Genomic DNA, 26,377 nt, shown 5'->3' with positions numbered 1-26,377 from the left:
CGACGCGCCCACTGCCGGGCACTTTGGCAAGGAGAAGACGGTGGAATTAGTCGCCAGAGACTTCTGGTGGCCCGGAATGAGGGGGGAAGTCGCGGACTACGTGGCGAGGTGCGACACCTGCCAGAGGGCCAAACCAGTGCACAGACCGCCGGCCGGACTGCTGGAACCGCTGCAAACTCCGTTCGAACCATGGGAGAGAGTCGCCCTGGACTTCGTGACGGATCTGCCCAGCTCGAGGGGCAAAACGGCTGTGCTAGTAGTGGTGGACTTGTTCTCCAAGATGGCACATTTCATTCCGTGTGCGAAGGTGGCCACGGCGGAACAAACGGCCAAACTGTTCATAGAAGAAGAAGAAGAAGAGTTTGGATTTGATATCCCGCCTTTCACTCCCCTTCAGGAGTCTCAAAGCGGCTAACATTCTCCTTTCCCTTCCTCCCCCACAACAAACACTCTGTGAGGTGAGTGGGGCTGAGAGACTTCACAGAAGTGTGACTGGCCCAAGGTCACCCAGCAGCTGCATGTGGAGGAGCGGAGACGCGAACCCGGTTTCCCAGATTACATGACTACCGCTCTTAACCACTACACCAAACTGGCTCTCATAGATCACGTGTTCAAGGTCCACGGTCTGCCGCGGTCTATTCTGTCCGACCGGGGGCGACAGTTCATCTCGAATTTCTGGCAGAAGCTGATGGGCTTCCTGAACGTCAAAATCAACCTGGCTTCGGCTAGACACCCGCAGACCAACGGACAAGCGGAGCGAGTCAATGCCATAATGCAGCAGTATCTGAGGTGTTATGCAAATCAACAGCCCGCGACGTGGGTGGATTACCTGCCTCTCGCCGAGTTCGCCTACAACAACACGAAGCACGTGTCCACGGGGGTGACGCCGTTCTTCGCCAACAATGGAAGGCACCCCAGAACCTTCCCGGGACTGGAAAGAATGGGAGAGGGGGAGCCGCAGACAGCAGACGCGTTCGCGTCGGAGTTGCAGGAGGTCCACGATCAGCTTCGGCGGCACCTGGAGCTGGCTAAGCACGCATACAAGGTGCAAGCGGACAAACACAGGAGGGTTGGCGAAGAGATCCGCGTGGGCGACTGGGTATGGTTGGCAGCCCACGCAGTGCTGGCCAGGTCGTTAGCGAAGAAGAAACTAGGACATAAACAGCTGGGACCCTACCACGTCGAAGAGCAGGTCAACCCGGTAGCCTTCAGGCTGACGCTTCCGGAAGGCTCCAGGATGCATCCGGTGTTCCACAGATCGGTGCTCACTCCCTACAAGACACCTCACAGGTTCCAGGAACCGGGAACGGCGCCGAGTCCGCTCAGAGAGGGAACCGAGCAAAGGGGAGGGCCACAGGAGGAGCCCATCAACGAAGTCACAGAGATTTTGGACTCGAGATGGGGGGAAGAGGGAGTAGAATACCTTCTCGCCAGAGAGGGCACCCCGGCCAGTGCCAACAGCTGGGTGCCGGGCTACGCTTTGGAGGAACCTCTGCTCAAAGACGAGTTTCATGCCCTCTTCCCACACAGGCCCATGCCAGCAGACTTTTTCGACGATTGGCTTTTCACACCGACGCTTTCAGCCAGCACGTTTCGGGGGTTCGACTCGGATGAGGAACCGACAATGGACACTCGTTCCCCGGAGGGCTCGACAGCGGATTCTGCCTCAGAACCCTCGTATTGGTGGGACGATAGACCAGAGGAGCAGTGGCGCAGGAAGTGGCTGGAGGGTCCAAGCCGAGCGACGGACCCGGGAACGCCTGAGGCGGAGACGGACACAGACATGTACGGGGAGGATTTTGGGTTCGAGCACGGCGGCACAGAGATGGAGGCAGAGGTGACCGTTGTCGACGAGCGCAGGGAGGAAGAACCGGAAGTCTTCAGTTGGAGGCCCGCCACGGGAAGCGAACTGTATCCGACATTCGTCCCCATGACGAGGGAGCACCCAGCACCCACACCTGAAGGAGGGGAGGGGGGAAGGGGGGGCTTCGAGGGGGGGATGGATGTCAGGGGTTCAGGAGCAGAGGCGAGGGCAAGGGAGGAAACAGAGAGCGAGGGGGAGGAGGCAGAAGAAAAGATGAGTGATGACGACGACCCGAGATCTCCGAGTCTTTCCAGTGAATCAGAAGATTCACAGGAAGGAGCGTCAGTGGCCAGAGCAAGGGGGGAGCTTAGGGGGACACCCCAGGAAGAAGGGTCCAGAGGGGGCTCAGAGAGCAGCAGTTGGAAATCGGGGCCAGCATCACCAGCAGAACGCAGTGGGGAGGAAGGGCGCCAGGTACCGAGTTCTGGCAGCTCGCAGCAGGAGGGAGGACATGAGTCAGGAGTGGCCACACCTCCATCGGGGAGCGAGGAAACGGTCAGGCGGCAAGTGGAAGGTTGGGCGCGCGCGCCAAGTTCAAATACACAGGAAGGTGGCGCAGTAAGTAGCCCGGAAAGGGAGCCAGGTCCTAAAGCCCGACGCAAGGAGACAGAAGGGTCCGGGGGGTCAGCATCAGAAGCGTCCCGAAAGGAAGAGACCACGGGGGGGCAGAGGGACCCAGAGAAGAACGGTCAGGCGGAAAAGGTGGAGTAAGGCTAGGGTATTAAGCTGGTGTACAGGAGGCGGGGACTCAGACAGAGCTTCGCCGGTCTAACCCTTAAGACGTAGAGCTGCACGCAGCCGCTTGAGAATGGAAACTGTAACTCAATAAAGACTTTTACAAAGTGACCGCTGGCTAGCGTGATCCTCTGTGAGCTAGGATCTGGAGCAGCTCTGACAGCAAGCGTTTCCGAAGTTTAAGGCATTCTGTGCTTGGTTGGAAAATGTGCACGGTAAACGTATTTCCTGTTTGTTTACTGATCAGGGCGGGGAGTTCACTTCTCAGCAGTTTGAAGCTTTCCTGACTGAGAAGGGAATCCAGCATGACATGTCAACACCCAGATCACCATGGATGAATGGGCTTGCGGAGAGAGCAAATCAAACGTTGCTGCAAGGAATCAAAACCTTGTTGCATGATGCCAATCTCCCTGATAAGTTTTGGGGGGAGGCTCTGGGGAATTTGGTTTATTCCTTTAATCGCAGATTGTCATCACCCATTGGTTGTACCCCCTATGAGAAGATGTTTGGCAAGAAACCCAACACCAAACACATGAAAATCTTTGGTTCTGACATGTGGGTACACTCCCCACAAACCCACAAGCTTGGGAAGCGTGGGGCACATGGTTTGTTCATGGGGTACGAAAAAGGTGCATACAGGGTATGGATGACTGACTCTGAGTCCATTAAGTTCACAAGGAGTGTTGAGTACAATCCTAAGTGGGGGGGAAATGTGGGAATTTTCCAGAGTTACCCAGAGGAGGATGAAGGTGATGTCAAGCAAGCAGCTAAAGATGAGAAAGCTGCTGCTGCTGATGATGAGGATGATGATGATGAGGAGGAGGAGGAGGAGGATGATGATGGTGATGATCAGAGTTCGGATTCCAGTTCAGTGGGCGGCGCTGCTGCTGGTGTCAGTGACAGTGATGACACAGCAGACTACAAAAGCGCAAAGGCCTCAGTCAGACCATCTGATGCGTCTGACAATGAACTGGAAGAACCACTGTTCACCATCGGTCATTTTTCTCCTAAGAAAGAGGAGATGAGTCCAGAAGACTTGCGTCTAGTACGTAGGTCTGAAAGGGCGACCAAAGGCAGACCTCCAAAGAGGTATGCTGATGAGTTTGCTAAGACAGCAACTGCTGTTCTTAGTAGCTCAGAGAAGGTGTGGGAACCTTCAAGCTTCAAAGAGGTTCAGGAGTTAACCTCTAAAGATGCTGAGCCTTGGCTTAATGCCATGAAGGCTGAAGTTGATTCCTTGAACAGGAACCAAACTTGGGAACTGGTACCGGTAGTCCCAGGAATGAGACTGGTTGGCAGCAAATGGGTCTTCAAGGCCAAGACAGACCAGAATGGCAAGGTAGTCAGACACAAAGCCAGATTGGTTGCCAGAGGTTTTTCACAGGTACCAGGACAGGATTACCACGAGACCTACTCACCCACAGTCAAATATGAGAGCATTCGGCTGATGCTCAAGATCGCTGCGGAGGAGAAACTGCATGTTTCCCACCATGACATTAATACAGCTTTTTTGTACGGGATTTTGGGGGAGGAGCTGTTCATGCTTCCACCTGATGGGGTGCAGATACAGAAGGGAATGGTCTGTAAACTGTGGAAATCCTTATATGGTCTTAAGCAGAGTGCCAGGTGTTGGAACACAAAACTCACTGAGACATTGCTTTCTCTAGGTTTTCACCAGGGCAAAGCTGATCCATGTGTGTTTGTCAAGGAGGAGGGGCAAAACAAACTGTATTGTTTATGTTTTGTTGATGATCTTCTAATGTTTTGGAAGAATCAGGCTTTTTACCAAAGCACCCTAGCTCAGCTGAAGGAGCACTTTGACATGAAGGATCTTGGTGAGGTATCCAACTATCTTTCTCTGCAGGTGGAGAAGGACCAAGCAGGTAATTTTCTGGTACACCAAACACAGAAAATTGCTGATGTATTAACCAGGTTGAATTTGGTTGATGCTAACCCAGCAGACACACCGATGGTGACAGGTTACCAGGTAGACAGTACTGCTGAAGCGTTTTCTGACACAACGCTGTACAGATGCATTCTAGGCAAGATGAATTTCATTGCCAGATGTTCAAGACCTGACATAGCTGTAAGCTGTAATCTGCTTAGCAGACATGCCAACAATCCTACGGTTCAGGATTGGAAAGCTCTGAAGCGCATAGCCCGCTATTTGAAAGGGACTATGCACTACAGGCTGAGGTTCACCAGTCAGAAGACTGGAGGTCTTGAAATCTTCGCTGATGCAAGTTTTGGAAGTGACACCACGGATGGTACAAGCACTTCTGGTGTGTGCTACATGTACAACCACTGCCTGTTTGACTGGTTGTGCAAGAAGCAGACAACAGTGAGCCTCAGTTCCTGTGAAGCAGAACTCAATGCTCTGTCATTTTCACTCATGGATTGTGAATGGTTGATGCAACTGTTTAAGGACATCAGAGTGTCTGTGAAATGTCCTATACAAGTGTATCAAGACAATAGATCGTGTTTGGCTTTGCTGAACTTCGAGAGTTGCAAGCAGAGAACCAAGTACTTGCAGATTAAGCTACATCGTGCAAGAGAGTGTATTCAGAAAGGACTGATTCGGGTGTCCTACATGGCAGGAAATGAAATTCCTGCTGATCTGTTGTCGAAGGTTGTTAACAGAGAACAACTTAAGGTTTATGTACAAAGGTTGCAATTGGGTGAACCACAGGTACAACAGGTTACACGGAAAGGGGGAGGATGTTAGGATATTTCTGTTCCACCTTAAAAGGGAGCAGGCTTTGGGAGTCACAGAGTCTGCACATGTCCTGTTGACAGGATGTTTATGTTTCTGCTGATGTTCCTTTCGTTTTTGCCAGTTAGTCAGAGACGCTGACTGAGAATGGACGTGTTTTCTTTTGTTCTGTTCTACGCTAAATAAAGTCTGTAAAATATGCTCTTCTGCGGTGCAAGCTTTCTGCTGTGTTTTCTGCTGTAAGAGGGTGCACCAGCCTAGGAATGCAGCCTGTCTATTTCTAAGGCTTTGTGCCCCTAATTGCTGGATCTGCGTGTCTACGGGAGGCCGATGGATCGTCCGGCAGCCGGCTTGGGGGCCATGATGGACGTTATCTCCCTGGCAGTATCCCAACAGCCGTCAGGGAGGAATCTATTGATAAATTGTTTATTATAATTGATCTTAACTTAATTGCAGTTTGTGAATTCAATCTATTCTCCACTGCAATTGCTATCTCAGGTGTCCATTTTTTTTCTACGCACTTCTTTCACTTCCAGGCCTATCCACAACTGAGCGTCCTTTCGGCTTTGGCCCAGCCGCTTCATCCGCTATGGATCTACTTGTACTTGTCCTCCGCTCTTCCCCAGTAGCATGTTGGACGCCTTCCGACCTGAGGGGCTCATCTTCCAGCGTCATAACTTTTATATGCCTGTTGTCTCTGTACATGGAGTTTTCTTGGCAGGGATACTGGAGTGGCTTGCCGGTTCCACCTCCAGGTACTCTCTAGCTTTCTCCATAAACTAGCGCATGTTTGCAATTTGGTCTCTGGTTCCTCTGCCTCTTCTAAATCCAGCTTGCACTTCTGGGAGTTCTCAGTCCACATACTGCTTGAGCCTTCCTTGTAGAATTTTAAGCATAAACAGGCGATTAGAACATTACAAACTCAATATTCTATGATAGTTAATGAGGAAATCAGCTGGAAAATAAAAAGAATGAAACAAAAATATTTTTATTTTTATTTTCATTTTAGTGAAAGCAAGGAAGATCTTTATTTTTCTGTTGCAACAGAGTTCCAATACAGGTATGCGGGACCTTTTTTAAAAAATGTTTTTTATTAGGCATTTCAACATAACAATTTACCAAAAATACATCATCCTCATCCCCCCCATTTTTCCCCTCCCCCCTCCACCAAAAGAAAAACCCACCCTCCAGACTTCCCTCAGCTCCTCTCTCTGGTTTTTCAGCACATGTTATTCTCTGCATGTTGTAAAATTGTAAAGATCCTTAATTTACCTATCTATATATTACCAATAAAAAGTTTGTGTATGTTTATTCAAAACCTGCCAAGGAGTCCAGTTCATTTTGTTGTTTCTTTAAGTACTTTGTAAAGGGTTCCCATTATTCTTTAAAATCACAGTTGTCCTTATCACGTAGTTTGTGTGTCAATTTCGCCAATTCCACATAATCCATCGATTTTTCTTGCCACAGTTCCTTTGTCGGGATTTCTTCATTCTTCCATCCTTGTGCTATTAAGACTCTTGCCGCCGTTGTCGCATACATGAAGATGTTTTTCAATTTCCTTGGCAGGTCTTTTCCTACAATCCCTAACAAAAATGTTTCAGGCATTTTTACAAATGTTAATTGGAACATTTTCTTCAACTCATTTTTTAATTTTGCTACAATCCCACCACATATGGTAAAAAGTCCCTTCTTTTTCCTTACATTTCCAACATATATCTGAACCAGTTTTATACATTCTTCCTATCTGCACTGGTGTTATATACCATCTATACATCATTGTCATGTAATTTTATTTCAACAAAGAGCAATCTGTAAATTTTAACTCAATTTTCCACAATCTTTCCCAGTCTTCAAACATTATATTGTGACCTATATCTTGTGCCCATTTAATCATAACTGATTGCACCTCTTCATCTTTTGTTTCCCATTCTAGCAGAATACTATATGCACCTTTCAGCAGCTTCACCTTCCCTTCTACAACTTCCTTTTGGAATCTAGATGTCGTATAAAAAACTGTCTTCTTTGTATATTTCATGTAATTGCCAATAGTGTAACCAACTCTGAAAGTGGTCTTTTATTTCCTCATACTCTCTTAATTTCCATTTTCCGTAAACCACTTTCCTTTCTTTCCAAGTGGTTTGAGCAGTAAAACTTCATGTGGTGAAAGCCACCAAGGGGTCTTCTGTTCTAAGAGATCTTTATATCTCTCCCATACTCTCATTACTGATTTCCTAATTATATGGTTATAGAAACTTTTATGTACCTTCCCTTTCCCATACCATAAGTATGCGTGCCAGCCAAAGCTATTGTCATGTCCTTCCAATCCTAATGCTTCTTGCTTTTTCAGCTTCATGCAGTCCCTAATCCATACCAGGCATGCAGCTTCATAATATAATTTAAAGTCTGGGAGGGCAAAACTGCCTCTATCTTTTCCATCTGTAAGTAACTTATATAGTGGTACCTTGGGTTACATACGCTTCAGGTTATATGCGCTTCAGGTTACAGACTCCACTAACCCAGAAATATTACCTCGGGTTAAGAACTTTGCTTCAGGATGAGAACAGAAATCGTGCAGCAGCGGCGCAGCGGCAGCAGGAGGCCCCATTAGCTAAAGTGGTGCTTCAGGTTAAGAACAGTTTCAGGTTAAGAACGGACGAATTAAGTACTTAACCCGAGGTACCACTGTATTGGCTAAGAATCTGTGTATACGGCCCTCCCCATTTCCTCTTAACCCATTCCTGCCCAGGAAATTAAGGGGGTATGGGACACATCTCTTCACTCTACCCACTGAAATGAACAAAGAGAAAGTGAAGATTAGGCAGGGAAAGAAGCTGCTGTCAAGAAATAGCCCAGCCCTCCTCCCTTGATTTTATCCACTCAGTTAAGAAAACCCACAGGGCTTAATTCGAGTGGTAGGGAGGAGGAAAAGAAAGAGAGGAAGGATCGCAGCTAGCAGTACGAGCAATACCACGCTTGCTACTACAGCATGTGATGTGCCTCATGATACCCACTACCAACACTTTGCGGAAGAGCCACAGCGCGGCGGTAGCCCCACCTCTTTACGTAAATACATTGTAAACGTTTCAACGGGCTGGAGCGTGAGGCTTCCCAACGAACCCGAGCCTCATCACTGGGCTCGAGAGATCCGCACCACTACCAACAGCAGACGCCCGGTAATATGATCACTTCCGGTAGGTCAGAAGGTAGGTGAAAAAGCAGAAGCGAGCGAGTTAATGTCTGTCTGTTTGTTTGAGTGAGCGGATGAGCGCGGAAAAGAGGGCAGGAGCCGGCTTGCCCACTGCATTTCTCCACACCCTAAGTGAGATTGTGGCCCCAAAAATTGAAGCTTTTTTCGAGCTACCCGGCAAATGTTTCTGGGGAGGGTGGACTCCCAGTATGCCGAGCGGCCGGACGTGCCGCCATCCTTTAGACTCACTTGTCACTGCGCTGATGTTTTGACAGTAACAAGGAGTGAGGCAGAGCTACCTCCTTCCACTCTCTGGATCGCGAAAGAGGTGGGGGGAAAGGGGGCGTGACTCCTTTCTCCGCTGCCCCCTCAGGAGAGAGGCGGTTTCGGACAAGGAACCAGGCAGAGACTGAAAAAACCCTTCTAGGAGCTGCGGAGGGGCCATGAGTTGCTGATAGAACCTTGCAAGAGTCGGGGTAGGGTTGCCAGGGAGACCTTCCCGCCCCTTTGGGGGAATCAAATATCTTAGACAGAAGGGCCAATAAGGGTTCCTCCTGAGGGGAAAGACAAGGGAGGGGATTCGTCTAACAAGGAAGCAGCTGTTCTCTCTTTGGACCTGGACCACAAGGCAGAGGTAATCTGACCTGCTCTGGGGCTCTTTTTGCATGTCCTTTACAGCAGAAGGATTTGATGCCATTCAGCCTGTTTACCTCACTGGTGTTTATGTTCCCCACAGGTTTCTCTTCCCCCCCAGCAGCCGCAGTTCAGGAGGTCAGGCCTGCCACTGATGTTAGTAGCAGCAACTCCAAGAAGAGAAAACTAAATAGCAACAGTATCGAGTGAGAAGTTGAATCCATCTCCTCTTGCTCCTCCCTTCTTTCCAGAAGCAACTCCTCCATATCATCTATTATTACTACTACCACCTCCCTTTTTTCATCTGGGGTCTCTTCCAACCATCACCTGCAGAATAAGTTGTGCTTTAAGGACTCATTGGACCTTTTTGGACTTGATGTGAAGATGGCCGAAGAGTCTTCCCAGCAACAGCTCAAAAACAAAAGTCTCTTAATTTCCTCTGTAGCTGTGGGACATCACACCAAAGCTGCCTCCTCTACTGTCTCCAGTTTTGCCAACGGTAAACCTGGGTCATCCAAGAAGTTAGTGATCAAGAACTTTAAAGGTAACATGATGATGCCATTCTTTATCTCTGAAATATGTATCTACATGAGGGATGGCCTGTACAGTATATTGCAGAAATCTTGCATGGGTGAGGGCTTATTCATTACACTGTGACATGGAATCCTTTGTTAGAGGAAGTCAGGCCACTTACCAGGTCTCTGTTACAACTTTATCTCCAAGTGTAGCTCTTTCTTTTTTGCTAAACCAAAAAACTGTCAGCTGCTCTTTCATATAGAATGCACAAAAGAGGCATGCTCTGTGGGGTTAAATCTCTATGTAACTGGTGACTAGAGGGGGAGGAACAGGGATTGTTTTTTCTTCTCCAATGGCATTCAGAATTAAGCCAGTCCTCCTCAACATGGCCACACCCCTTCACTATACATCCCTGCTCCAGGTTCCATTTCTTTTCTTTTTTTAAAAAAAATGATATTTATTAGAAGTTTAAAGATTACAGAAAAAAAGAAAAGAAAACAACAAAAAATTAACAAGACATACATTACAATACATAAAAGGAAAAGCATAAAAAACAATACAATACAGCAAAAAAGAACAATAACATTAGAACACACACCCAATGTTCCATATCTTTATCTTTCATTTACTTGTTTCATCGACCTCCTCACACCTCCCTTTTTGTATTCTAATTTAATTCATTGTTTCAGCAAATTCTTTCCATCTTTCTCAATTTTTGTTATATAATTTATCTTAACGGTCTAACCTATTAATTAACTCAGCAAATCCTTTCCATCTTTCACTATATTCTGTCATTCGATTTACCTTAATTTATTTTAACCTTATCTTACCATAAAAAAACCTTAAAACTTAATACTTATTTGTACATGACTCCTTATATCATTTCTACTAAAGCCAAATAGTTTCATTCCAACATTTTTCCTAATACTCATTAATTTTACACTTATTCTCAAAATAAATGTTTTAAAAACTTTCTTCCAATCTTCATCCAACATCTCTTCTTCCTGGTCTCGGGTTTTGTCAGTCCTCCTTGTCCATTCCATCTAGCCCATCAACCTGGTGATCTTATGTCCGAGGCTCTTAGGTCTTTTCCATGTCCCTTCTGCAGATCTTGTTTATACCTGCACTTTACTTTGTCTTTTGTTGATCTTCTTCTTAATTCCTTTCCTTTCTCATTGGGGGGTAAGTCTCGGGGGGACTCCAATCCAAAAATATCTCCATCTCCCCTCAGCAGATCAGCCCATACCCCACAGTCCCATTCCCCACAGTCAACACTGTAATCCAGAAAGTATTTAAGAGCATGTTTCAAAGTCCCTCCAAAATTAAGAGCCCTCACAACTCCAGACCCCCCCGGTCCACTCCAGATTCAAACTTCAAGAACAGCGGCTTATGCTCCTGCAAGGCCTCGAGTCTCTCCATTTGTGTTACTTGAGGTTCAACAGCAACCTCCTCCATTATCTTCTGCACTTGCACTTGCCCTGTCAAAACAGGTTCTTGGGTTGGTTCCTGAATGGTTTCTATATGGTTATTCACCGTTTGTCCAAAGTTTTTGACTGCAAGAGTCATCAAATCCATCTTCTCATGCATCTGCTCCAGCAAAGCGCTTGTCTTGCAAAAAGCCAGCACCAAAACTTCTTCTAAACACATTTTTATTCAAGGTCAGAGTCTGGTCTCACGATCCTAATATCCACAGCTGTGAAATCCCCAAATCGACTCCAGCAACAATTTAACAAGCTCCCTCTAGAGGAGACAATTTCTATTTGTATCCATCTTTTGAAAGCAGGACCAACAAAAGAAAATTACTTTCATTTTTCAAATATTTTGTTTCTTTTGAATGCAAAAGGCAACATTGGAATCAATTTGTTTCTCTTTTTTAACTATCTGTCAAAAGACGTTCCATTCACAGTCAATGAACTTCCCCATAAATTTCTGTCTCTGACACCCCGTTCCCAGGTTTGAGACAGTGGAAATTTATCTTTCTTTACTCTCTCTCCTGCAGGCTTGAACAATCAAAATCCCCCCCCCCTTTTCTCCTGCTTCCAAGAGGGGTTTTGGTGGTAATAACTGAAGGAAATTTAGACCTTTATATACGACTTTCCAGACTTTAGCTTGCAAAGTTTTTGCTTCAATCTATTTACAAAAACAGGAGGCGGACTTCCTGTTTAGAACCTTCCCGCTTCAGTGCCAAATTAAAATGTTTCTTAATCCAATTTTCCGTTCTACTCACGGGTACTTGTTTAGAGTCCAATTGTCCACAGGAAAAAGTCAGCGCTCTCCGGCAACGGCTGTGCGGCTTCACTCCGTAAAAGTAGCGGTTGATTCAAAACACCGCGCCACTCACCTCACGTCGTTTCGGATCCCCGAAAAAGGGTTTCCCTGCGAGTAGGGGAGGCGCTCCTGGTGTCAGCCGAATCCCACGTTCCCAGGCTTCCTCTGCCTGGGATTTTTAAAGGGTCTCCGCCTTCGCCGCGGTGGCAAGACCCGATTTTCACGGAGCGGGTTCCTCTCGGTCAGAGGAACTCCGCCATTGCCAATGGCGCTAACCCGGAAGTCCTCCAGGTTCCATTTCTTGCTGCAGTTTTAGTGTGTAATGGAATATGAAGTTTTTAAAAGAACAACAAAAAGAGAAAAAGTCAAGAGCAGCCTAATTTTAAATAGTTATAGATAGAAATTGTAACTTGGAAAAACCAAGTTTTTGTGAAGCTTTACAGCTCTATTCCATAAGTTAGTGGGTGGAGCGTCTCAAGCAAAGCTGTGTGCCATTCCCTGCGGCTGCATCATGCATGTGAGGACCTCTGCTCTGGAGTAGTAGTACAGTACTTACACAGAATAGTGCAGAACATCCTTGACCCTCTCCTAAAACCATACACAGGAAATGAGGTGGCAGCACTTCATTCGTTTCCTTCTTCCTCAGTCGGTTTGGGGTAAAACATTAGAGATACAATCATCTCTACAAATGTAATTTGAATCAAGCACAGTTGTTTGCCAGAGGCAATTCATCTTGTGGGGAAGGGAAGGAGCCTATGCTTTTCTGGAATTTTGTGTTCCCCAAGATTTGTCTGCCTCCATAATATGAGAACCTGTCAGGGTCTTCTAAAGTGACAAAATATGGACAGATGCAAAAATATTCCCTCTGGTGTTTGGTTGAGTCCCAGGTAAAAGGACAGGCAGAAAATGAGAGGGAGCTGAAGTTGATCTTGGCTGAACCCTCAGAATTTTACAGCATGATGTAATTAGGGTGTTAAATTGGGAATGTGGAGTTCCTTCGATAAATTGAACTTCAGCTAATAAAAGACCATGAACTGCTATTCTTTGGTTAATTCTGGTACCTTTATGGGTAAGAGGTACCAGATACCTGCTCATACCTGTAAAGCAGGTGTGAATATGTTTTTCTTTGGCATTGAAGAGCTTTGTTGTATCCTGTTTGGAAAAATCCCTTGTGTCTTTAAATATGTCTCATAAGACAGTTTTGCCTCTTAAGCACATTAGTTAACTTATTTATTTTAAAAGAAAGTATCTTAAGTATCTTATTTCAGGGAATGACAGCTAATTAGCATATCTTGGTGGTTTGTTTCTTTCCTTCACTCTATTAAAAAAGCAATACAGGTGGTCCTTATTTTTGTAATTTTGGCCTCACCATCATAAGCACATTCCTGTTTGTGTACCCTAGAAGTGCATATCAAGTTGCCTTTTGTTAAACAATGTTTGCCTTTCCCAGACACTTCCACTCATTTAAAAAAAAGAAAAATTCTGCTTCTGACTGGTAAATGTGAATCCTGCAGATGTATTTCCTGACTCATATGTAAATCCAGTTCTTATTGAGCACCTATTTGATTCTTTTTTTTTTTTTGCTCCTTTTAGGCATATGTCTCAGCGTCAAATTAATGGTACCACGCATATGCTGTGAATTTGCATATCTAGTCTGTGTCTTCTCCTTCCTCTATATCAGAGGGCCAGATTTGATGAAGTGAACATGAGTGAGGGCCGACCAAAGTTGTTTTTAGAACTGAAGTTGTTGGGCATTTTTAGGATTTAACCCCAGAATTGTTGAACTTTTTTTTACAATTTTACCCCAAAGTTCTTGAGCTTTTCTTAGGATTGAGGTTGCTGAGGGTTTTTTTTTTAGGATTTTACCCCAAGACATGTACTTCCATGGGGTTCAGATTAAATTGACCGGCGGGCCGGATTAGGCCCCTGAAACGGACTTTGGACATGCCTGCTCTATATACACCACTCTTACCGCAACTGAAGAGTGTGCAAACGTCTGAGGATGAGGATATTTCTTTAGCTGAATTGGTAGCTCTAGAATTGGTACTGATATCAACTGTACTAGAAAATCTGGTGTTCAGGTCACATGTATTGATACATTGCCTGAAACTGGTTTAAAGTTAAAATCATGTATTGGAGTACTTGTCTAATGTGCATCTGGTGATAGATCCATGCCATGAGACAGACTGCTACATTGTCTACCTGCTGAAGATTCTGAAAAATCCTCAAGAGAAGCTTTGCATACAGCACATTATAGTAGAATATTTCTGAAGGTATAAAAGCTTTATAGGTCTGAATATGAAAGAAAATTGGCATCCTAGTTTTCTACAGGACACCTATGTAATTAGCAAAGCTGTCAAGTTCAGTGTGAATGTCCTCATGATCTGCAATCAGTTGGCTTGATGGTTCTTTTGTCCTCCCCAATTCAACTGGTTCACCACTCTGATGGGGTCATAGTTTGGTAGAGGTCTGTGCTGTTAAGAGTTAATGTTTGGTTTTAATTTGTTTTACTTGGAAGTCACCACTGTAGATAAATAAATTGCAACACTAAAGAACTTCTACCTTTAGCTACTGATGGGACAGAGTTCTGGTTTCAGCTGGAACTCACAGGAACTCAGTTCCTGCACCTCTCAGGTTGGTACTATTGCCATTATAAGAGAGCAAGAGAAGCATTCATGGTGAGTTCTGGCACCTCTCTTTCTAGAAAAATAGCACTGCTGCTATCTTAAAAAAAACCAACAGTTTACAGCAATAAAACATAAACCCCTTACAGTAGAAACCATATAAACAGACATTCTTCCTAGGCTATGAGTTTTATTTATTATTTATTTATTACATCAAATTTATGTACTGCTTGATAAGTAGAAAAAACCTAAATGATTGATGTCTTACAGAAGTGTGGGTATTATATGGCACCTGTAAAACACTGAATTCTGCCAAATGAAGTGGTTGAGTGGGCACATGGGTAAGGTGATCTCATAAGTAAACTGATCCCAAGTTATTAAGGGCTTTATATACTAATAGTAGAGGGACGCGGGTGGCCCTGTGGGTTAAACCACAGAGCCTAGGACTTGCCAATCAGAAGGTCGGCGGTTCGAATCCCTGCGACGGGGTGAGCTCCCGTTGCTCGGTCCCTGTTCCTGCTAACCTAGCGGTTTCTAAACACATCAAAGTGCAAGTAGATAAATAGGTACCGCTCTGGCGGGAAGGTAAAAGGCGTTTCTGTGTGCTGCTCTGGTTCGTCAGAAGCGGCTTAGTCATGCTGGCCACATGACCCGGAAGCTGTACGCCGGCTTCCTCGGCCAATAAAGCGAGATGAGCGCCGCAACCCCAGAGTCGGTCACGACTGGACCTAGTGGTCAGGGGTCCCTTTACCATTATACTAATAGTAACACCTTGAACTTGGCCTGGCAGCAAATCGGCAACCAGTTCAGACCTCTAAGCACAGGTGTTATATGCTGATAAGGCCTCACTCCTGCCAGCAGTTGTGCTGCAGCATTCTGTACTAACTGCAGCTTTTGGATAAAGTACAAGGGAACCCCCCTGCCCAAGAGCACATTGCAGTAATCCAATCCCAAAGTAACCACTGCATGAAATGCTGTGTCCAGGTTCTCTTGGTCCAGGAATGGCTGTAGCCGTCAAACCAGTTGGAGTTGGTAAAAGGCACTTCTAGCCATTGAGACTACTTGAGCCTCCAGTGACAGAGCTGGATCCAGAAGCACCTCCAAACTGCAAACCTCCTCCTTGAGGGAGTGTAACCGCATCCAGGGTAGGCAATTGGCCAGTTTTTCAGAGATGAACTAACCCACAGTGCCTCCATCTTACCAGGATTCAAGCTCACTGCTGTGTCCAGGCAGTAGCCCAGTGACACAGAAGTAAATCTTGTGGGTCACTATTGAAAGCTCACTAAATGGGCCTTTGGTTGGATCCAGAAGAGCTGTTCTTATGTTCTTAAAAAAGACACTTTAAAAAAAAATATCTTCCAGATAAACCTAAACTGCCTGAAAATTACACAGATGAAACCTGGCAAAAACTGAAAGAAGAAGGAGCAAAAAGGGTTTTCTTGTGTGTGTGTGTTTCTTTGTGGCTCATTAGCTGTTTTCCCTGTGTAAAGGTCAGAGGGGGCAGGGTTTCTGTTGAGGCAGGGGATTAGTTGTGGGAGGAGCTTATCAGAGTTTGCAGGGCATCAGTTGAAGAAGGAGCAAAAAGGGTTTTCTTGTGTGTGTGTGTTTCTTTGTGGCTCATTAGCTGTTTTCCCTGTGTAAAGGTCAGAGGGGGCAGGGTTTCTGTTGAGGCAGGGCATTAGCTGTGGGAGGAGCTTATCAGAGTTTGCAGGGCATCAGTTGAAGAAGGAGCAAAAAGGGTTTTCTTGTGTGTGTGTGTTTCTTTGTGGCTCATTAGCTGTTTTCCCTGTGTAAAGGTCAGAGGGGGCAGGGTTTCTGTTGAGGCAGGGGATTAGCTGTGGGAGGAGCTTATCAGAGTTTGCAGGGCATCAGTTGAAGAAGGAGCAAAAAGGGTTTTCTTGTGTGTGTGTGTTTCTTTGTGGCTCATTAGCTGTTTTCCCTGTGTAAAGGTCAGAGGGGGCAGGGTTTCTGTTGAGGCAGGGGATTAGCTGTGGGAGGAGCTTATCAGAGTTTGCAGGGCAGCGGCGCGCGCCTAGCGGCGCGCACAGTTAGATCCATCTTTTAGATTTAGGGGAGCTAGTCTCAAACGTTTGTGGGGGGAGATCTAGGTGTTTTTTTGTGTGGGGGAAGTTATTTGTCCTGTCTTCTAGCTTTTTATGATGGAGGACCTCTGTAGCCAACCCCAACGACACGATCTCAAAGTGGAAGGGGAGGGAACAGCTGCAGTCGCCTGCGATTCCTGCGCAATGTTTGCCATCTTGCCAAAGGTTGCAGGCAGCTTTACCTGCAGCAATTGCATGTTGATTGCTCTCTTAAAAGACAAAGTCCAGCAACTGGAGGAACGTGTAGCTACGCTCCAAAGAATTAGAGAGCTGGAGCTCTTCTTGGAAGCAACAGAGCACACCGTCTCCACCAAGGAGGAGACAGGGGACTCCCCTGAGAAGGAGTCTAGTTCACCAACACAGGAGCCAGATGACTCAAAGAAGTAGGAGGCCCAGGGTTCACTCTGATTGCTTAGAAATACACAATCGCTTTGAGGTCCTCTCCCCTAGCATGGAAGACGAAGAGCAGACTCCATTTGAGGATCTCTCCCTCATCACAGTCGATCAGGTATATGAAGACGAGCAGCAAAGTCAGTCCTCAGGGAATGTGCAGGCGACCTTGGAACGGACAGCTCACGGAAGAACCCCGACCAAACCCAAGAGGAGGCGTGTAGTGGTGATAGGGGATTCCCTACTGAGGGGAACAGATGCAGTGATCTGTGGGCCTGACAAGATGTCTCGGGAAGTGTGCTGTCTCCCCGGGGCTAAGATCCAAGATGTAACTGAACGACTGCAAGGAATCATAAAACCCACTGACAAATACCCCTTCCTCTTGGTTCATGTGGGAACCAATGACACTGCAAGCAATAGCCTCCAGAAGATCAAAAGAGACTACGAGGCTCTCGGCAGGAAATTGAAGCAACTAAATGCACAAACTGTCATCTCATCTGTCCTCCCAGTTGAACGGCGTGGCCCAGGGAGAGAGGGGAAAATAGTGGAAGTGAACAGCTGGCTTCGCAAATGGTGTAAACAGGAACGGTTTGGATTCTTAGATCACGGACTGCAGTTTCTTGAAGATGGACTTCTGGCAAGTGATGGGCTGCACCTCACAACGGTTGGGAGAAATGTTTTTGCCAAAAATCTCAGAAACCTCATCAGGAGGGCTTTAAACTGACTAATGTGGGGGAGGGAGACAGTGCTCCTGAAGGTAGGAGCCTATCAATTAATGAAGATGATCATCCAAATGTCATAGACCAAATGGAGAAAACAGCACACGGACCTAGTGGTGGGAGGAAAAAATCCTTAAATAAGAGACACGGGGGAATGATTAATGGACTTCAATGTCTGTACACTAATGCGCAAAGCATGGGAAATAAACAAGATGAGCTTGAGCTCTTGGTACAGCAAACTAAATATGACATAATAGGCATCACTGAAACCTGGTGGGATAAGTCCCACGATTGGAATGTAATAATGGGGGGATACAATCTATTTCAGAGAAACAGACCAGACAAGAAAGGAGGAGGAGTGGCGTTATATGTCAGGGATGTGTATACCTGTGAAGAGATCCAAGATTTAGATCCTCAAAGCCAAAGTGAGAGCATTTGGGTCAAAATTAAGGGAGAGAAGAATAACAGAGACCTCATTGTGGGAGTTTACTATAGATCCCCAAGCCAAACGGAGGACATAGATGATGCCTTCCTGGAACAGATGGCCAAGCATGCAAAAGGAAGGGAGATAGTAGTAATGGGGGACTTCAATTACCCGGATATTTGTTGGACGTCAAACTCAGCCAAGAGCATAAGGTCAAACAGATTCCTCACTGGCCTTGCAGACAACTTCATTGTCCAGAAGGTGGGAGAAGCAACAAGAGGAACAGCCATTTTAGATCTGGTCCTAACCAATGTTGATGACCTGGTTAGTGGGGTAGAAGTGGAAGGATCATTAGGCGCGAGTGATCATGCTCTTCTGAAGTTTACTATACAGCGGAAAGGAGCAGCCAAGCATACTAGGACTCAATTTCTTGACTTTAAGAAAGCCGACTTCATAAAACTTAGGGAAGTGCTGGGTGAGATCCCATGGACAACAATACTAAAAGGAAAGGGAGTTCATGATGGCTGGGAGTTTGTTAAGAGGGAGATACTAAAAGCACAACGTCAGGCAATACCAATGAGACGGAAACATGGAAGGTGCCTAAAGAAGCCAGGGTGGCTATCTAAAGAACTTTTAACTGAATTAAGATTAAAAAAGGATGTGTACAAAAAATGGAAAAGGGGGGAAACCACCAAAGAGGAATTCAAACAAATAGCCAGCACATGTAGACACAAAGTCAGAAAAGCTAAAGCACAGAATGAACTCAGGCTTGCTAGAGAGGTTAAAAGCAACAAAAAAGGCTTTTATGGGTATGTTCGTAGCAAAAGGAAGAACAAAGAAACTGTGGGGTCACTCAGAGGAGAAGATGGTGAAATGCAAACAGGGGACACAGAAAGGGCTGAACTACTCAATGCCTTCTTTGCCTCAGTCTTCTCCGATAAAGAAAACAATGCCCGACCTGAAGAATTTGGAGCAAATGATTCAGCAAAGGAAACACAGCCCAGAATAACTAAGGAGATAGTACAAGAATATTTGGCTAGTTTAGATGTATTCAAGTCTCCAGGGCCAGATGAACTGCATCCAAGAGTATTAAAAGAACTGGCAGATGTGATCTCAGAACCACTGGCAGTCATCTTTGAGAATTCCTGGAGAACAGGCGAAGTCCCGGCAGACTGGAGGAGGGCAAATGTTGTCCCTATTTTCAAAAAGGGGAAAAGAGAGGACCCAAATAATTACCGCCCAGTCAGTCTGACATCAATAGCAGGGAAGATTCTGGAGCAGATCATTAGGCAAACAGTCTGTGAGCACCTAGAAAGGAATGCTGTGATCACCAATAGTCAGCATGGATTTCTGAAAAATAAGTCATGTCAGACTAACCTGATCTCGTTTTTTGACAGAATTACAAGCCTGGTAGATGCAGGGAACGCAGTGGATGTAGCCTACCTTGATTTCAGCAAGGCATTTGACAAGGTGCCCCATGATATTCTTGTAAAGAAGCTGGTAAAATGCGGTCTTGACTATGCTACCACTCAGTGGATTTGTAACTGGCTGACTGACCGAACCCAAAGGGTGCTCATCAATGGTTCCTCTTCATCCTGGAGAAGAGTGACTAGTGGGGTGCCACAGGGTTCTGTCTTGGGCCCGGTCTTATTCAACATCTTTATCAACGACTTGGATGATGGACTCAAGGGCATCCTGATCAAATTTGCAGATGACACCAAACTGGGAGGGGTGGCTAACACCCCAGAGGACAGGATCACACTTCAAAACGACCTTGACAGATTAGAGAACTGGGCAAAAATAAACAAGATGAATTTTAACAGGGAGAAATGTAAAGTATTGCACTTGGGCAAAAAAAATGAGAGGCACAAATACAAGATGGGTGACACCTGGCTTGAGAGCAGTACATGTGAAAAGGATCTAGGAGTCTTGGTTGACCACAAACTTGACATGAGCCAACAGTGTGACGCGGCAGCTAAAAAAGCCAATGCAATTCTGGGCTGCATCAATAGGAGTATAGCATCTAGATCAAGGGAAGTAATAGTGCCACTGTATTCTGCTCTGGTCAGACCACACCTGGAGTACTGTGTCCAGTTCTGGGCACCACATTTCAAGAAGGACACTGACAAACTGGAACGTGTCCAGAGGAGGGCAACCAAAATGGTCAAAGGCCTGGAAACGATGCCTTATGAGGAACGGCTAAGGGAGCTGGGCATGTTTAGCCTGGAGAAGAGGAGGTTAAGGGGTGATATGATAGCCATGTTCAAATATATAAAAGGATGTCACATAGAGGAGGGAGAAAGGTTGTTTTCTGCTGCTCCGGAGAAGCGGACACGGAGCAATGGATCCAAACTACAAGAAAGAAGATTCCACCTAAACATTAGGAAGAACTTCCTGACAGTAAGAGCTGTTCGACAGTGGAATTTGCTGCCAAGGAGTGTGGTGGAGTCTCCTACTTTGGAGGTCTTTAAGCAGAGGCTTGACAACCATATGTCAGGAGTGCTCTGATGGTGTTTCCTGCTTGGCAGGGGGTTGGACTCGATGGCCCTTGTGGTCTCTTCCAACTCTATGATTCTATGATTCTATGATTCTATGATTCTAAGCTGTAGAAGCTATTCAAAACAGTACTTCCATTAAGTACAACTTAGAATAGCTCTATCAGGTAAGTGTCAAAACTTGTAGTGTTCAGAACCATAGGTAAAGTCCTACATGACTGAAAGCAATCCTGACGTTTTTAGGCCACTTTGTAGGGCCTCAAACAAGATCCTGATTTCGAGTGTGGGAATGATCTCATAATCACTCAGTGAGGTGTGACCTCAGGTTGGACAAATGGCATTTCAGATGACCAACAAGAGCTCCTTCACAATTTCATTTCTGGGCTTGTCAAGCGAGATTTACTTTTTCCATCAGCCCAGTAGAAATATTCATATGTTAATCTGACCTGCTGATTTCTGGTATGTTCACTATTGGCTTATAGTAGTGCTTTAACAAACACTGGCCACAATTTTAAGTGTCCTGCAGTTCAGAGATTGGCAGACTACACTTCAAAGCACATCTCCAAGGGTGCAGTGCTTGTCTGACCCAAGATTCTCTAGATGGATATGCTGAGCAGTTTCACAAGGAAGCAAAGGGTCTTATTGTTGGAATGGACACTTCCATCCCAGTTTGCTTCAGGATTGTGGTGTGCTAGTACAGACTTGTTGTGAAGTTTAATCATCCCAGAAGAGATGGACAGGGAGGCTTCTTTACAGGACCTCTATCTGGAGTGTCAGGAAGTTCAAATAACCTGCATATATATATATATATATATATATATATATATAGGTTTTGGTGTCTTCGGGTGTCTTCCCGTGTAAGAGTCGGGGTGTCTGTGCGACGTTTCGACGAGGTCTCACTCGTCATCTTCAGGCTGGTGCTTTCGGCTTCTTGTTACTGGAACAGAGCAGAATCTGGTGTTTGAGTTCCTATAAATACTGTTGAGGGGTGTGGTGTATAGCCTCCAACGTTCTGGGCAGAGAGGAAGTTCCTAGATTAGTGTGCCTTTTCTTCTTTTGTTCCTTAATTACTTGAGGGATATCTTGAGAGATTTCATGAGTGATATTCTGAATACCACTGGGTGGGTCATTAAGTGTAGATTAGTTGCTAAAGCTTTTGTGTCTTGACCTCTTGAGCTTGTGAAGAGTTTTTCTGAGAAGATGGCTGTGCTGCATTTAGTTGTGCTCTGGCTTGGCTTCGTGTATAGGGGCGAGCTGTGGTTTTGTGCCTTGTGCCAGCCAGATTTGTGTAGGGATTGCAGGAAATCCTCAGAAACCCAAAAGACAAAATCCAGCTGGAAAACCAAGGGGTCTATGAAATACCCTGCAAAGTCTGCCCAGCCACGTACATTGGACAAACAAACAGACGAATAAATGCACGTATCGCAGAACACAAGAATGCCGTCAAAAAAGAAGAAAAAACTTCCTCTCTTTTCCAACACATGAAAGAAACAGGACATGAAATTAATTTTGCAGATTCCAAATTGCTCTTTAACATGGAACATCACCACAAGAGAATAATCATGGAAGCCATCGAGATAGAGAAACACCCTCACAACATGAACAAGCGTGACGACACGTCCCGCCTCCCAGACATCTGGAAATTAGCCCTCCCCACAAAAACCGACACCAGAACCAGAGGCACACAGAACGCCGTCACCAATCAACCACACCAGACCCAAACCCAGACCCTCTCCACAGACATATTACAGACTCCATCCATTAGCCAAACTATAGTGGCACCTCCGGATGCTGCACCCCCCTGCAATCCCTACACAAATCTGGCTGGCACAAGGCACAAAACCACAGCTCGCCCCTATACACGAAGCCAAGCCAGAGCACAACTAAATGCAGCACAGCCATCTTCTCAGAAAAACTCTTCACAAGCTCAAGAGGTCAAGACACAAAAGCTTTAGCAACTAATCTACACTTAATGACCCACCCAGTGGTATTCAGAATATCACTCATGAAATCTCTCAAGATATCCCTCAAGTAATTAAGGAACAAAAGAAGAAAAGGCACACTAATCTAGGAACTTCCTCTCTGCCCAGAACGTTGGAGGCTATACACCACACCCCTCAACAGTATTTATAGGAACTCAAACACCAGATTCTGCTCTGTTCCAGTAACAAGAAGCCGAAAGCACCAGCCTGAAGATGACGAGTGAGACCTCGTCGAAACGTCGCACAGACACCCCGACTCTTACACGGGAAGACACCCGAAGACACCAAAACCTGCATTCCTGTACCCGTGAAAATCTACGAAAGCATATATATATATATATATATATATATTAGCCCACTCTTATAAAATATCAATATGGTTTACAGCAGTTGATAAAATAGGACATAAAATACAATAAAACATTCTTGGTGTTTACCAAGCTGTGCAGCACTCAACTTGTGATGCTAATGGGAATGAAAATTAGTACACTAATCTTGGCTTGTTCTTCAGATAGTTAAGGGGTATGCATCAGTAACTGGAAACAGCTAGAAAATAAAGTTGCCAGGAGTAGAATCCAAGTTACAGTACTGCTAACAATATGGAACATAAGTTGCTTACTGTGTTTTTTCAAAGAGGTTTACAAAAAAGATAAAATAATAAAATTATCATGCAAAAATTGCAACCATAATTTAAAGCATACAGAAAGTTCAAACCATAATAGAGTAGGCTATAACAAATTCAAACTAAAACAAGCTTTCTAAACATCTCGGTAGGCTTGTTTAAATAGTAATGTCTTCAGCAGGCACTGGAAAAAATACAGTGAAGGCACCTGCCTGATATCAATAGGCAGGGAGTTCCACAGTGTTGGTGCTGTCACACTAAATGAAATGAAGTACTAACAAGAATTCGTTCAAAGCGTTAATTCTATCATGCAACAGCAAGCTATCACTCTGCTTTGGAACACATTTTTTAAAGAATCATAAGAATCAAGGCCAGAATGGCTTGCCACTCTTAATTATTGGCTGAGACTAGCCTCCCTTCTGAGCGGCCTTGCTTCCTTGACTATCAAAGATGATTTCCACTTGATATGGAAATGAGCAGTGGATAATATAATAACAACTCTAGGATTCAATCCACAGTTCTTTCTTAGCATGGGGAACGAACAAGCAAAAACATTATTAAACAGCGTGTGGTAGACATAGAACGACAGGCAGACCTAACCAGGTCCCCAAAATTTTTAATTAGCGAAACCAGAAGATACTCAACTTCCCAAATGCCATACATAGCTAATCTTGAAATACCAAAACAACCAAGGGCTTTCACCTTGACCCGTTGTCAGGCCCTCCTTTCAGCAGTACAGGAAGGCCGTTATAGGAAGATACCATATGACGAGAGGAAATGCCCATGTGGCTCTGGGCAGCAGGAAACAACGGAGCATGCCCTTCTTCATTGCCAGTATTACATAGACATTTGAGCCAGGTTTATCCAGCCCATCCTATGTAAGTTCCCTGGGCATTCAGAACAACACTACATCTCCCTATTACTACAGGACGAAAGCCCAGAAGTGACATATTTCGTCGCCAGATTTTGCACCGCCATGATAGATATTCGCCGAAGGATGGTCTATGTTACTAATCAGACCTAAATAGAAGGCCCATATTGTTATATCCGCACTTCTGAAGCCCCATCCCATACAGCTGTTCTTTTTTAACTGATCTCTCTTAAATTTTCCTTATTGGTTTTTATTCATCCATTATCTATGCTTAATCAAGTATTCTATGTATATGTTTTAATCTACGTTTGGTCCTTGCTCCCAATTAATTTAATAATTATCCACTTAGAGATACAGTTATGCTATTTATTTAGATGTTTTGCTTATGCTGGTCTGTGAACGTAATAAAGTAAATTCATTATAAATAATATAAATAAATATAAATAAATATAAATATAAATTCATTATAAATAAAATTTATTATTATTCATTCAGAATTCTTTCAAAGCATTAATTCTATCATGCAACAGCAAGCTATCACTCTGCTTTGGAATGGCCTCAGAAGTAGTGTTGAAAGCTGCAACCAAGGTGTAGGCAGTGGAAAAATAAGAGGAGCATGTTCCTCCATTTATGCAAGTAGCAGTGCCTTGTATTTACTCAAAAACGTATCTGGATCACACCCCATGTGCTCAGAATTTTCAGGATAGTGGCCAATAACAAGGGATATTTTGCTATGGTTTGAAATTATGTTACTTGTGATTGTGCTTCTCTAGATCAGTGCCTCAAGTATATATTTCATTGACTACAAACAGTTCTGTAAACGCAAAACCTGTTATATTTCTTTGTTACTGTTTGTATTTCATGTTAGGTCTGTATAATTTTTAGTGGTGATATTGTAAAGACATTTGCTGACACAGGGTGATAGTCAACTAAGTCCTACTCAGAACACACCCATTGAAATTCCTGAAACTAAGCCAAATCCGTTAACTTCGGTAGGTCTGCTCTGAGTAGGACTAGTGTTGAATACAACTCTTAACTTTGATCTTGTAATTGTCTGGTGATGCCACCACATCAGGTAGGCCTGTTTTTTTTTAAACTCACCTGGAAGAAATAATTTCAGCTTGTGTTCTTTTGAGAGCTGACGTGTAAATAAAAAGCTATATATTGCAGATGGAGTTCTGCAAATGTTTGTGGATTACTTTCATATATCCTTTTCTTTTTTTAGGCTGTTGAAAATCTCTGCTCATATAAGATTTCTGAAAATTTGTACAAGCAATTAAGACAGATTTGTGAAGACCATATCAAAGCACAGATCCATCAGTTAAGAGAATATCCTTTTTGAGTAGTAAGTAACGTGGCTGAAAAGAGTTTCACCACTCAGTGTGTCACTTTGAAGTCCTGTAAAATGCAATATGAGAATCGCATGGATTAAGAACCATTCAAAGTCATTACTTGTGAATTCTTATGCTGGTTGTGTCATGACTGATGTAACTCTGGGCCCTTGAAATGGGGTAGCATAAGGCTCATTGGACCCACGTACCTACGGGACCGCCTCTCCTGGTATGCCCCGCGGAGGACCTTCAGGTCCACAAATGACAACATTTTGAAGGTCCCAGGTCGCAAAGTGGTTAGATTGGTCTCAACTAGGGTTAGGACCTTTTCAGTACTGGCCCTGACTTGGTGGAACGCTCTGTCACAAGAGACTAGGGCCCTGCGGGACTTGACATCTTTCCGCAGGGCCTGCAAGACAGAGCTGTTCCGCCTGGCCTTTGGTTTGGACTCAGTCTGACCCTTATGTTTCCCTCCCCTTATGGTTTTGATGAGGCTGCATTTTAAATTGCATTTTAACCTGTATTTTAAATTGGTTCCCCCCCTTATGTTTTTACTGTAATTTTACTGGTGTTAGCCGCCCTGAGCCTGGCTCTGGCGAGGGAGGTCAGGGTATAAATAAAAGTTATTATTATTATTATTATTACTATTATTATTATTAGACTGATTAGAAAATATTCAACTATTCTGTTGGTTAGAAATAAAACAGAATGGGGAGGGTTGGTTAACCTTAGGGTTGGCATATTTTGAAGAGCAAAATTTGCTGACTTCTAGGTCAATATTGTTTACACTGACTGGCAACAGCTCTCCAGGGTTTCAGGCAGGGACTCTTTTCCAAAGGCCCACCTGGAGATGCCGGGGATTGAATCTGGGGCCTTCTGCATTAAGAGCAGATGCTCTGCC

The 26,377-nt window shown here is 44.8% G+C and overlaps 1 protein-coding gene across 2 annotated transcripts in view; it reads left to right on the top strand.

The window, feature by feature from the left end:
• The first annotated feature begins 9,250 nt into the window (after nt 1–9,250).
• Nucleotides 9,251–26,377, top strand: part of LOC309523301 (cullin-4B) — a 236,591-nt gene continuing 219,464 nt past the window's right edge. The window contains exons 1-2 of one of the 2 annotated variants that reach the window (XM_082207090.1): nt 9,251–9,676; nt 25,371–25,474. The gene's annotated coding sequence lies outside the window, so the exon portion shown is untranslated. Of the gene's footprint in view, nt 9,677–20,775; nt 20,838–25,370; nt 25,475–26,377 lie in introns of those variants that run through there. The other variant, XM_082207089.1, reaches the window with a different exon arrangement.

The sequence above is a fragment of the Podarcis vaucheri genome (assembly GCF_965113315.1).
Source record: "Podarcis vaucheri genome assembly, chromosome: W".
NCBI classification, from domain to species: Eukaryota; Metazoa; Chordata; class Lepidosauria; order Squamata; family Lacertidae; genus Podarcis; species Podarcis vaucheri.
This window is presented reverse-complemented; position numbering and strand designations above follow the sequence as displayed.